This window comes from Accipiter gentilis, chromosome 18 (assembly GCF_929443795.1).
Source record: "Accipiter gentilis chromosome 18, bAccGen1.1, whole genome shotgun sequence".
Classification (NCBI taxonomy): Eukaryota; Metazoa; Chordata; class Aves; order Accipitriformes; family Accipitridae; genus Astur; species Astur gentilis.
The window spans coordinates 3,355,485-3,369,149 of record NC_064897.1 but is presented as its reverse complement, the minus strand read 5'-3'; the positions used below and the strand labels follow the sequence as shown (position 1 = coordinate 3,369,149).

General features: G+C 40.2%; 1 long non-coding RNA gene across 1 annotated transcript in view; it reads right to left on the bottom strand.

Annotated features, from left to right (window-relative positions):
• Positions 1–882: 882 nt before the first annotated feature.
• Positions 883–13,665, bottom strand: part of LOC126047875 (uncharacterized) — a 56,644-nt gene continuing 43,861 nt past the window's right edge. The window contains exons 2-4 of the long non-coding RNA XR_007508724.1: positions 3,196–3,273; positions 2,984–3,041; positions 883–983 (exon numbers count right to left, since the gene is read on the bottom strand). This is a non-coding gene — a long non-coding RNA (uncharacterized LOC126047875). The remainder of the gene's footprint in view (positions 984–2,983; positions 3,042–3,195; positions 3,274–13,665) is intronic.

The window sequence follows — 13,665 nt, the reverse complement described above, 5'->3', positions numbered from 1 at the left end:
TTTCTTGCAATTTTACTAATTATTCCAGGAGGGAGGGAGCTTTTAAAACCACCTAATAAATCTGGGCATACTGATCCTATACACTGCTGCTTTTAAGTCTTACAGATAGCAAGAGACACACCCCACACCCCCCATCAATACATCAATATTTCATTAGTGGCAATGCTATGTTTATATGTTTCCTGACTTCTTGCAGAAAACTTGTTTATGACCCATAGAGATCCCTATGAATAGGCAGTAAATTTTGGCCACTACTCATGGACTGGAATCCTGCTGGCTCCTCGATATAGAAGGGGTCTACATACCAAGGCCCTATATTTGTAGACTGGAACAATCTCTCAGAATCACTATAGCTATATTGCCAGTGAAAGGTTAAACTGCATTTTTGCAGCTTTGAAATGAATCAGAGGACATCACTGAAGAGCAGTTATGCTTCTTATGAACCACTAAACGAGGTTTGAGGGGGTCTTTTGTTTATTTTTGTTTGCTGTGGAATCACCTTAAGCAGCAGCAGCCCATAGCTGGACAGGTAAAGCCTGGTTCAGATGTTCGGTGTGACACAATGCAGGGGAACAAACAAACGATGGGTGAAAAAACAGGAGGTACCACACGGTTTCTGTGGTACTGAAGGAAGGTGCAGTAGACAATTTTAAGGACTTACAAGAAAAAAAAAAAAAAAGGATGAAAGAAAACCTTGTAACATTAGCCCTGTTTAAGACAATTCTCAGCTAGAGAGTTGCAAGAAACACAAACAAGGGAACAGGAGAGTGTCCAGAGAAAGGAATCTGGTTCTGGAGCCACTTCGAAGGCTTGCAATGAAAGAGGAAGACAAGGAGGCCGGTAAACAAAGATTTGACATCCTGGTTGAGATGTTGTAGTATGCACGTTTTAGACTTGAGGTGGCTCCACATGGCCTCAGAGTTTTCTGGTGTTACCAACTATATGTACTGGAAAGTGCCAGTCAGTCTTCAAAATATGATGACCTAAAAATAATTAGATTTGTAAAAATAAATATCTTATGTGCTTTTTTTGATTACAATCTGTATGTTCAGGAACAAGTCAAAATTGGGTTCAACTTCTTTCTCTGCAACTGTAAAAACTAGACATCATAATTAAAAATATATATTGTTTAAAAAAAGAAGACATTTCTGTCTTCCATCACGTAAGTTTAAGGGCTGGGACAAATACACCACAGCCATGCCTGTGAGCTAATCTGCCTAACTACTTCCTGTAACAGTCAGTTTTACTGGAACAAACTGTAATTATGCCCTTCGTTTGAATATTTGCTGTTGCCTGAGTGTAGCTCAGCTTAATAGTGCAATTGCCATATATCTGACGAATCACTACTGCTCAAACAAGACTAGTCCCAGGCCAACCTGAAGCAAGAGAAGAATCATTACTACTCTTTATTATACTTATAGTTCATAACTAGAATAGTGCTTATGTTCATCTAGCAACTTACGATTCCTAAAAGCTATTGAAACCTAAGAAAGCATTGCAAGTTATAAAACATGTACTTATTACAAGTTTCCTGGATTTTGAAACAAACAAATTTAGATATTTAAAAATTGCAAAGCAAATGCTATGTTAAACAGAATAAATATATTTGAAAAAATGTTATTTGCATACAGGCTAATTATCTCTAAATGGAAAAAATAAGCACTTTTACAAGCTATCTGTAGATACTTTTTAAGGGCTATTTATGCTTTTTAGATATGAGAATAGACTAATTTTTCCTTCCTTTATTTTGCTGTAATCAGATTAAATTGTTTCCAAAACAGAAGTTATTGAAGTTACATGTATTGTATATGTAAATGTCACATACACACACGGACATATCGATATACATTTTTCAAGCTTCTCTTGGCTGGTATGAGGAAAAGGATGGAGGATGGACCAGAAAAATGATTGTAGTGAGAAATTATCTGAGCCATCAGCTACTCGGCCAACTCTCCTAGCAAACCCAGGAAGGTTTCTGCTTAGCCTTATTCCAGCCTATTTGGTTTGAGCATGGCTCATTCCTTTTAGCTAATTCTTTCTAGCCAATTTTGCTGTGTTATGGTTTAGCTGCATGCTTGCTTTTCCAAGGCTGGATTGATCTAGGCCACTCAGGGAATATTTTGGGGGTTTTTTTTGGTTTTTTTTTTTTTTTTTGGGGGGGGGCATTTTTTTGTGCTCCTCATAGCATCAATTTGAAGTCATATTTCTGATTAACCTTCTTTCTTTATGCTTATTACCACTACAGAGCTTAGAGCTATTGGTCTTTTGGACAGTTAGCAATTGCACCTATTACAGTGTTTTTTCTACAGTTCTGGTGAAAAGATATTGGAGATGAATCTTTTCCTTTCCTTCCACCTTATTGTACCAAAGGAATAGCATCTCCCAGATATACCACATACAGTATTTGCGTATCAAACACTGATGTGTTTGGATATTTGTAGTTAATAAAAGAGGTTGTGGCCTGATATTTACTCAATCGGTGTTGGTGCCAAATTAGTTGTTTCACAGTAAGAGCTACTCAACAGGTGCCAAGGTTGAAACTAGTGAGAGTCTGTGAATACTATTTTGTTAAAATAAATTGGTAACTCTCTGCATTTAACAATTTCCAATTAAAATTCAGAGGGTGGCTGTTACTAGAAATCCACTATGCATTTTTTTTCTGTTTACACTTGGTAGGTCTCATTCAGGTCATTATTGTTGCCTGTGTTCAGTAACAAGGGACAAATAAAGAGCTTCTTTCTTTTCAAAAAGGTCACTGGTTGTGTTTCTACTTCTGATACAAAAAAATTGTACTGTGAATTCTTGATCTGTTTCATTATTTTGACAGCTTTCATACCGCCTGACAGCTATTTATAAAATAAAGGAAGGGGGGCGAGTTTCATGGCATGGTGACTTTTCCCAGCTATTTGCTAGCTATCTAATGCCACAAGGAAAATAATTAATGAATAGTCCAGAGACCTAATGAATTCGAATGCATACTTACATTCTAATGAAGTCTGGAGGTCTGTCTTGGGCACACAGTTGAGTACTTGGCTGTGTGTCTAAGTAAAAGAAAAACCACAATAAAAAAAGAATGCAAGCTTAAAACTTAAATATATTCACAATACACATTCTCAGAAGTAATCTCTGGAAAGATGTATGAATTTTCCAGGGATATTGTCTTTACTTAATAGTTGTATTTAATGCTGAACTTACCTGCTTGTGACATACTAGAGAACCACCGACACACCTTCTTCTCTACCTCATTCTATATATGTGCAGAAAAGGAATAATCTGTTGACATACAAACATATATAATGAGGTTTGCAATACTTTTCTAGCAGCAGCCATGCTTTATGGCTTCTGTAACATCACAACAACGTTAGCCTATTGTATTTTTTTCTAGCAGACTTCCGTTAAAGAAACAAACTTCCATTTGTGCAATTTGCACCAGCAAAAGGAAAATGGAGCTATTCTAAAATCTTGTGCTGGTGTTAAAATAACAGTTAAAATAACTGCTATTCCAAGAGTGCTACAGCAAATATATCACAGCAGTACAGTGCAGTACACTGCTGTGTCCACAGGGATGTGCCCCCCTTTGCTTTCTGTCACCAGCCAGCTGCCTTTAGGTGGTCAACATGCAGACAAATATGGTTGAAAAAAACTGAGAAGGAATGATCTTTATTTATATGCAGTGCTGTCTGGACTTTACCCCACTTCTCTGCCTCAACCTGTGGTTGTTCTGCCCCACCTTGCCTTTCTTCCGTGGCTTGCAACTGGGGGGCAGGGTGGAGCATAGCCCTGTATGACCCTTAGAAAGCTGGTTTGCTCCTGCATCAGGTAATCAGATCTGTAACTGCATCAAAAACAGTTCAGACCATAGATAACGTGGCCCTCGTTTCTCCCCAGCAATGCCTCCCATGTCCATCAAAGGTCAGTGCTCCTACGTGCCTGCCCGCGTCCTGCTCGCCCTCCTTAGAAGTTAAGTTGCCCGAAGCTGCTCGCATGTCGCTTTTTACACTACCTGTTTGGGCAGGGAGCCCTCAGGCTTGGCGGAGGCTGACCTAGAAAGGCTGGAGTTGCCCTTCTTTGGTGAGGATTTCTATTTCTGGGCCAGTGTCGCGATGAGCTCATGCCCCATCTGTGATACTGTGTGGGCTCTCCAGCAGCACCTGGAAGACCAGCACTGTGGGCATGGACTCAAGCGTCCGTGTTGCTGGAAGAGAAGGGTTGGATCTCAGAAATATCCTAATAAATCATCAAAGTGGCCATTAGGAATCTGTGTTAATTAAAGATCAGCTACGCTGCAAATCCCTGATAGGTGTCTGTTGTACATTATTTATTCATTCTGCTCCAGAAGTGCCATGAATAGCACGACCAACCAGTTAATTCATATAACAGTAATTATATAATCTGCTTTGCAAATACGGCCAGGCAGAGACAATATCATTCCTCAAGCTAGAGTATTTCAGGAATGATGTCAGCCAGTTCTATTTATATATTACCCAGCAAAACTATTTTCTCAAAGTACAGCGACAAGCAAAGAGACACACCAACACACACAAGCCTGTGAGATGGACAGATCTGCCCATTAGGTCCCCAACCCTTAAACTGATGAAACAGGTTTAGGTTGCCTTGCTTAAGTCGCATCTTTAACTTGTTTTTCAATATCAAGAACTTTTGGAAACTATTACACAAACCATAATCCAGATTATTATGGAACAGAGTCGCTAATCTTAGTTCCTTGACTAAGACTCATTTACTTAGTACCAATATTGAAGGCGTTGGGGTAAGGGAAAACTGTCTGGAAAGGAAGAAATTGCACACATGAGGACTTCAAGTGCATCACATCACACCAATTTTAACCTAAGGAAGAATTTTATACCAGGAAAATGCAAAACCCAGTAATAAAACCCTAGCGGCATCTCTGTTTAGCTAAATAACCAACATTTTTTGCTTCTAGAAGTCCAGGATCATTCAACTGACTTTACATGGATGTATATGAGTATGGCCTTACATTCTTTTTCATCAGTTTCCAATAGGAACGTGGAGCTGGAGACAAATGGGAGTGTCACCTCCAGTCAGGACTGCAATAAGCTAAAAAACCCCTTTTTTGTAAGCGAGGTTGGCATTAATGTGGCAAGTCATCAGACCCTTATAGTCTTTTCAACTGTACCAGAAGTGTGGAAAACAATCCATTTAAGACAATATCCCAAACAAAGACTTTGTGGTGATGCGGGGGTTAATTACAAACAACAGAGGTTCATTATACATTCCAGAATGTTGTTCTCTCACACAAAAGGCGCTCTCACTTGTTAAATGTCTAGCCTAGACTATCAGAAATTGCATTACACTTGCTGCCCCTCCCCTTATTCCCGGACTTTCTTACCCTGGCCCTTTTTTTTTTTCCTTCCTCCCATCTCTATTGAAAGATAGTAATTAAACACTAAAGCCTCTCAGTTTCTGCAGCACTGCAGGGGAACTCCTCCCTGTAATAAGCTCCAATTACTGGCTGCGACTGCAGCTGATGAAGGATTATCCTCTCACTCAGCTACGGCAAGCTCTAGAGTATAATCTTCAATTAGTTCAATTCATGTAGCACACTGGCAGGCAGGCCACTACGTTTCCCACGACTTACACAAACAGCCTTTCTTTGACACCCCCCAACTCCGCACAGATGGTCCCAGGACTGTCTGTTGCAAAGTTCAGTGCATCTGGCCCCTAAACCCACCTAATGCAGGCAGCAAAACAAAGACTGGGACTCAAGTGCTCTACAGTACCTATTTGTTTCAGTAACAGCAGGCTTTTTTTTTTTTCTTTAAATAAAAGAAAGAGAAATTATTCAAGGAGTCAGAAAACAGGTGGGTAAACAAAAAACAACCAACAAATCTTCTGGACCAATGCTATAAATCACTTCTAGTCATTTTTAACTACGTTTAAATTTCTAAAAGTCCAATCTTATACTAATATAAATGATATGTCTGCAACAGGAAAAAGCTAAGGAGAAGAAAATTAAAACTACAAGTCTATTTTTAGCTCTTTCCCTTTGTGCTTAGGTATTGCTGATATCTTCAAGAAATAGTTGATTTTTTTTAATTTTTTTTTTGCAGCATGTCTGTTCAGTACTTGGAACAAAGGCTGTTGTGAACTCAGATTTACTCTGGGCTCCGACTTCTGCATTCTGACATTTTATATGGTCTATGTATCAACTTTCCTTAATTGCTAACTTTAAAAAGAAAGTGTTACATATTTAAAGAAAATATTTTAAAGCAGGTAAAGTTTAACTTGTTGGTCTGTCTTTATGTTTTTGATACTGGAAGATTTAGCTGTACGACAGCTAAAAATAATAATTAAACAGACTAAAATAGATTAGTTCCACTGACATCATCGTCTCGTACACTGAATAATTCTGTTGCCACTGCCTGCGCTTCAGGGGAGCTGCCAGGACCATAGGGAAGGCTGTACCTAAAGGCACAGCGCTCCCAACACCTGCTTTTATGGCCTTGTATTTACATCTGTCAGATGCAATTTCCACTGCTGCCTCCATGTGGCTGCCTAAACAGAAAGAGAAAGGGTTTTTTTCCAAAATGGGGGCTTGTCTTCACCTGGAAAGAGGTTGGGTAACCTCGCGGCATGAATTACAGCAGATAATCGACCATATTGTGAAAAAACCAACACCGCAATGGTAACTGCATTGGTACTGCTTTCCCGTATCGACTGGATGCAGAGGCCTCTACTTCCAAGCCTGTAGGTCAAAGACATTTAGCAATATAAAGATAGTCTTCCGAAAAATCCACCCTACCATAGTAACAAACGTCACGTGTGCATTTTTAAAATGATTCCTTGTCTCAGGGCCTCTATTTCCAGGATCCTAAGGAGCAGCATCTTACCCCATACCCCATCCCACTGAGTGGAAGAATGGGATGTCCTTGCGTAGGGACCCAGTTCAGTGCATCCGAGTACCTGAACTTACTTCTAGGACAGCCGCAGTACGGTTACATAGAGTAGAACTGAGCTTTGAACACTTTTTTTTTTTTTTTTTTGAACCAGAGCACAGTAACTTCTTTTCCAACATAACAGATATTATGCTTTTATGTGCTTAACGTATATGGGCTCTTATATGTCCTCAGAACTGGAAAAGCACTTGTATGTCTGAAAGTGTATCTGTTGGGTTTTTTTCCAGCTATGTTAATTGGGATTTAATAGAAGAGATTGTTTTAATTTGTAAAGCTTGCCTCAATCACGTCCTTATACTATCATTTATATCATCCCAAGGAGGATACCACTACATAAGCTTCAATCCTAAAAAAAAAAAAAAAAAAAAAAAAAAAAAAAAAGACAGACAAAACCCCCACATTTCTTTTATCTGGGCTGTTTTTTTCAGACAGCATGGCAAGAAAGCCAAAAGTAAAGTGTAGGTAGCAGTTTGTGAAATGCCAAATATCTCATGAAACTTTCAAGTGAATGCTCTCTAGCCATTCTTCACTCTTCCACTGCTCTAACTCATCGGGTTATATGCTGATATAGGTGTTTTCATAGAGAATTAAAAAAAAAATAATCAGCTGTTCCCTCAAGGAACATTTCATTTATAAAGGTGTTTTTCAGGATAGAAGTTGTATTTGCAGTAGTTCAGACTTTTAGAGTTCAAGTACCCTAGGTTAGTACTGTGTAAACACATGCACAACTTCCAGACAGAGGCAGAATACTAATAAAGAGGATCTGAAAGGGAATACCCTTCCCATTTCCTACAGACCCAGGAGTCGAAGGGATCCAAGTTGTAGATTTCTGATATTTTTTGGGGGGGGGGGTGGGGGGGGGGAAATCAAGGCATCCTGCCATTATGAAAACCAGCAAATGTGAAGAAAAATATTCCATAAAGTTAGCTTTCCTTTCTGCTGGGAACTCATAGGAAAAAACCACAGCGAACAATGGACTACCCTCACTTGTCACGTGGACAGTTTTCAAGTGCAAGGCTTTACGTGCATGTTTATATCCCACATCAGGATGTTGAAATGGGCACTTAGTTTTATTAAAATCAGAAGACCGTCTCTTCAGTGCTGCTATAAACACCCAATCATAGGATTTGATCCTATTAAAGTGTCACGTTTAAAACCATATTTATCATGGGCCTCAATTTAAAAGCATGGAAGGTTTCTTTATTTTATAACTCAGTTGACTGACAGTGACCTGAGCCTGAGCTCATACCAAGCTTACAAACCTCGTATCTAACCAGGTGAATTCCTGCACTGACTACTTGAGCACTTTGTCTGATAAAGTAAAGATGCATCCGGGAGAAAAGCACTTGGCATCTGAGCTTTCCTGACTTTGGTTGTCCTCTTCTTCTCCTCCATAACTTGTCTCACATTGAACAAGATATTTGGCTCACTACCTAGCCAAGTAACACACAACGCAAAATGGGCTCATGCTCTCCTTCCTCCACTGGGCATTTTAGTCACAGAGAAACACAGAGACAGTTACAGATAGAGAAAAATTTCCCCAAAAAATGCTGTGACCTCTGAACTTTGAGGAAATAGAAAACAAACTAAAGAAAATGAGCAGGAAGAGTCAAGTGAGCAACTAATGACTGCTCCTTGCCAGCTATAGCCAGGGGCAAGCAGCAGGTCGTGACCATCACGCAATGCAAGTATTGCTTCTTCTGCATCATGAAAGGGACCACGGGTATTAAACCTCTGTTCTCCACTCAGGAAGAAAAAGTAAATAAGGCAGGCAAAAGTGACCAAGCCCATAAGGATTTAAAAAAACATGAAGCACTGGACAGATAAGCAGACTCCATATAGTACACACAAAACCCTGAGGGATATGGCATAGAATCTCTCAAGTTGGAAGGGAATTACAAGGATCATCAAGTCCAACATCCTAAGAACATAACCTCAGGCCTGAAAAAAGTTTTCAGAATTGGATACACTGCATTCATAAAAGACAAAAATCAGAGTATATTTGTATGAGAACATGACACCAGTACTTGCTGGGGACCCTTGTTTTCTTAATTGACAATTTTCTTTGCTTAGCTAGAATGTAAGAAGAAAGCAGTGCAAAAGTAAGCAATTGTGGTATTACCTTAGCTGAGGTATTGTATCTTGGATTAATTTTGCTAAGTGATCTCCTGCCTTGGAACCCTGCCATTAACTGGTTCTTCTTGAATGACCCTCTAATCTAGTTTAAATTTCTAGTTCAGGCTCTAGGCCCTATCAAGCGCCATTTTCCACTAGCAGGGGGAAAGCTGTTACAGGAATCTAACAGAAAAATCACTTTGATAAATCAAATCATAGATTTTTTTATGTGCGTATATATATCTCCAACCATGCTAAGAGCGAGCTCTATTGATGGTCTGCGGCTAACGCCCATGCACCAACACATGCGGCACTGGGAAAGAACAGGAGGAACTGGAGCGGTGTGCCATTGCGGGGCTACAGTCTCACTGGGATCACAAAGATGCGGTGGGGTAGCTCAAACGGGAGCGTGGCAATAGCTGGATACAGGCTCTTCAGGAAGGCCAGGCTGGGAAGCTGAGGAGGGAGAGTTACTCAGTACGTGAGGAAGCAGCAGGAACGCATGGAGATGTGGCGGTGGGCGTTTGCTGTGGTCTGCCTGGTCAAGAAGCAGCCGTTTTCAGGCTACTGGAAGGACGACCCTCCCGTTCACATGCCCTGGTCCTTACAAGAGGCTTGAACCTCCCCAGTCTGGGCCAAAAGGCAGCACAGCAGCACACAAGCAGCACGGGAGGTTTCTGGAGCGCGTCCCCAACAGCCCCCCGATACAGGGGACTGAGGACCCAACGCGGAGAAGACTCTGCTGGACCTGGTCCTTGCGAGCCAGGAGGATCGGGTCAGGAAAGAGAAGGTTTGAGGCAGCGAGCGGCGAAGTGTTTGTTTATTTCAAGCACAAACCAGCAAAGAACAGCAAGTTTCAGGGATCCAATCACCTGCTTAAAGTTAGGTGCATGCTTAAAAGCTTTCCTGGATCAGGGCCATTATTGGCCATTAGTATATACACTGGGAAAAAAAACATGCCAAATAGGTTATAATGCATCTAAAGAGCAAACTGCGTCTTGAACACCGCACATACACTATTGTGCTCTGACTTGGCGAAGCATACATAATTACAGTGTTTGCTTTAAACGATGTGCTATGTTTCATGTAAATACCATAAACCACAGGCAAGTTGAACAAAGAATTATGTCATACCTTTTAATTGAGAGCAGGAGAATTTAAGTCTAAAAATCTCTTTGGATAACACCAATCATGCCTCTTTATAAACTGCTGAGTCCTTAAAGGACAGCTTTCTCTCTAGCCCCCTAGGAAATATAAATAAAGCGTGATGTGTTATTACTGAAAATATTTGTAAGACATCAACAAAGTTTGCAACCAGCATTATTAACTGCGCAATAACAGGGGTTTTATTCATCAGGATGCACATGTAATTTATTCCATGTAAAAATCATTATCACAAATATCAAACATGCTGTGGATAACAAATGACAGGGCAGTAATAAAACAAAAAGAGCTTTGTTTCAGGACACAAAAGCAAGTTGACCCTTTTGATTTATTTGTTTTTCTAAAGGAAGGAAATGCTCATTTAGCAGATTAAAGATGAAATAGGGAAGTTGAATGACAAATCTTGATGAAGATGGTACTTGTTAGAACTGTATGGAAAGATAACAAGTGATTATAACAGAAAATGTGAACAGTCCAATAAAACACAGGTCGGATCAAAGCTGTGAAAAAAGCAATTAAGCTGTTTTGACATTTGACTGATGTGTTGAATGTGTGTGGATTTGAGGCATTTAAACCATGTTCACGAACAATTCTGTTTAGGGAGTATCTAGTATATAATTTTCTTTCATCTTGCCATATAAAGCAAAACGGAAAATATTTCAAGAAATACAGTGTCACTGGATTAGTCAGATTTATTTTGCTATGCTTTCTTGGAATACGTGCACTTTATATTCCTGTAGGAGCAACACCTTAAAGTTATTGAATAGTTGGAAGTTTTATTGTAACACAGGGTGGAAAAGTAGCTCCAGAGTTCACAGTTTCCTTTTGAAGAAACTTCTTTATGTAAATAACTGAGCTATTCAATATGCAAGTATATCAAGATAACTGGAAGCTTTTTTTTCTTTCCAGGCTATAGGGGAAAAAGTGGAAATAGTTTGTTTAGTATCTAAATCCAAAACAAGTATTGGATCTAGAAGGCTTTTTAAAGTCCACATAATTCAATAAAATAGTTTAATTCAGGTTAACATTAGATTCAATTGCATTAGACATTGGGTTGAGATGTAGTGTCAAGAAGAACTGTAAGGTGGTAAAGAGGACACAGTTGCATCAAAAATGTGGTATCGATTAGAAACAAGTTCCTAACTGCAGAAGTCAAAGGAAGTTGTTGCATTGATCTCAATGAAATCAGGGTTTCATGCCTATCATCTGTACTCTCAAATGCTTGAGTCTTTTTTTTTCCTAAAGTTACTACATGAGGTGTTTGACAGGAAATCTAAACAAATGGTAGCAAATAAGAATAAGACACAACTTTTTCAGTGTTTCTTTGTAGTGTGCAGATATAAAGCAGGACTTCCATGTAGACATTTTCAGGGAAACTTTGGACAAAACATGCTATTCTCTAACCTTGCAAAGGCAGCTCTACTCAGCTGAGACCCATTACACTGAACACAGAACAGAAATACCTCTGTCACCCCAACTAATGGGCAAGTAGAGGTTGCATTAAAGAGGTAGGGTTTGAATACAAGATTCCTAAGTGCACTACCCTGGAGAGCTAGTGCTTTGAAACGCAGGAAGATGATAAAAGTTGCTCCCCCCCCCCCCCCCCCCCCCAACCCCACCAAAATATCAGCCAATAAAATCCAATGGCCACTATTCTGGTTTGCTTGTTGTTTATGAAGGAGTGGAAAAAGTGATGGAAAAACATGTTTCCTTTGCAGAAAGCAAATAAGAAAAGGCTAGGAGAAGGCTGGTATCCTGACTTTTCATCTACAGCAGTGCTGACTGCCTTCTGCTCTCATTCCTCCTTTGCACCTAGGAGTGGTGGAAAAAGGCAAATGAGAAGAGATAAATATCTCGGGTTGGTTTGTCCTGATGCCATGCCAAAAAGAGACTGAAATGGAGCGGTATGGAAGCAGGTAACCTTGTTTCAAGACACTCTAGTTTTGAGTGAGGGCTTAAGCACAATGAACTGTGAAATGGTAAGATGAACACGTTTAGTACATCCAATTTAGTTCCACACATGCTGACAAATCTAAATCAAAAGCTTCACTACTCCAGTTAGAGACAACATTACTGCAGCCGAAGTCTCAGATCTTACGAGTGGTAACTAGACCACACTGAAAACAAAAGAAGAGAGAAAGGTAGGAAAAAACTAGCCACAAGGAACCACAGATGCAAAAGAATTTCTATTCCATGCAGCCTCCTACAGACACCTAAAATACCCCATCATAAGCCTTGGAAATGGAGAGTTGTAGATACAAATGTAGACTTGACAGTTTGGAAGGAAACTGCTGAATTAGCCTTAGAGAAAGCTGTCAGGCTCCCCCAGCTCATGAAGCCCAAAACACTACAGGGCCTGTTCTGCTGTCATTTATGCCACATGCAGCTTGGCTTTGGGTGTCACGTACAGCATGACTCACCGCGTCACTCCCAGTTTATGCAGAAATTAGCAAATCTCACACTACTTCTTAGTAAGGCAGGGAGGAAGTCGCCTCCCAGAGGGGTCTTTTTTCCAAATGAACTAATTACAGCCATTCTTCCTTTGAAAAAGCTTACGTTCCCCCACCCCATGCAAAACTTGTACCACACTTAACCCTGCGTGCAACTGAGCGCGCTGCAAAGAGAGGCTTCCCAAGACAAACTCCAGGATAATCATTTCTGTGATACATACCCCTTGACACAGCTGGCTGCCATAACTTGGGTGAATACAAATTCTCCCGTCCTTCACCCTTGCAGGGTTGGAGACTTGAGCATTGCCACGTCCGCTGTCCCCCTTTCTGGCTAGCCTAGATAGGCGGTTGCCCGTTTTACTTCTCTCACGCTCTCCCCTCAATTCTTCACCCCTCAACAGCTCCCCTTCACATTTTCCTCTCTTCAGTTTCCTACACCTCACTTTTTCCTTTTGTGCCTTGTCATGTTCTTCAGCCTGCTTCTTCCTCTTCACATCCTCCAGCACATCTGTGAGCATACATCCCTCCCCTACAGCAGCATTTCCAAATTTCTTATAGCATCCCAGCTAACTTCTCAAAACACTACTTCTACTTACTGTTCCTGCCAGTATCCCAACAACTCCGTGCCTACACCACCCTGCCTGTCCCCCCACCACGAGTAGCATGCTACCTCATTTCTCAACAGCAGCTCACCCGCATCCTTTTAGAAACAACACAGTCTTGCCAATCCTAGACATTAAGCAATCCTTGTAGTAGCTTGAGCTACAGAGGTTTTCCAGAAAACAAACAAAAAGCCACTGTAGAATAATTTCATAATTTTTTTCTTTTTTTTTTTTTTTTGAGCCTTTGTCTTGGATTTTTCAAACTTTCTCCAAAACACAAGCATTAGAATGATTTTACTTTTTAATTAGAAATATAATTAATTTTTTCAGTCATAATTGACATTGCCAATACTAATATGAAAAATAACCAAAAATGTTACAACTCCGTAATCTTTCAGG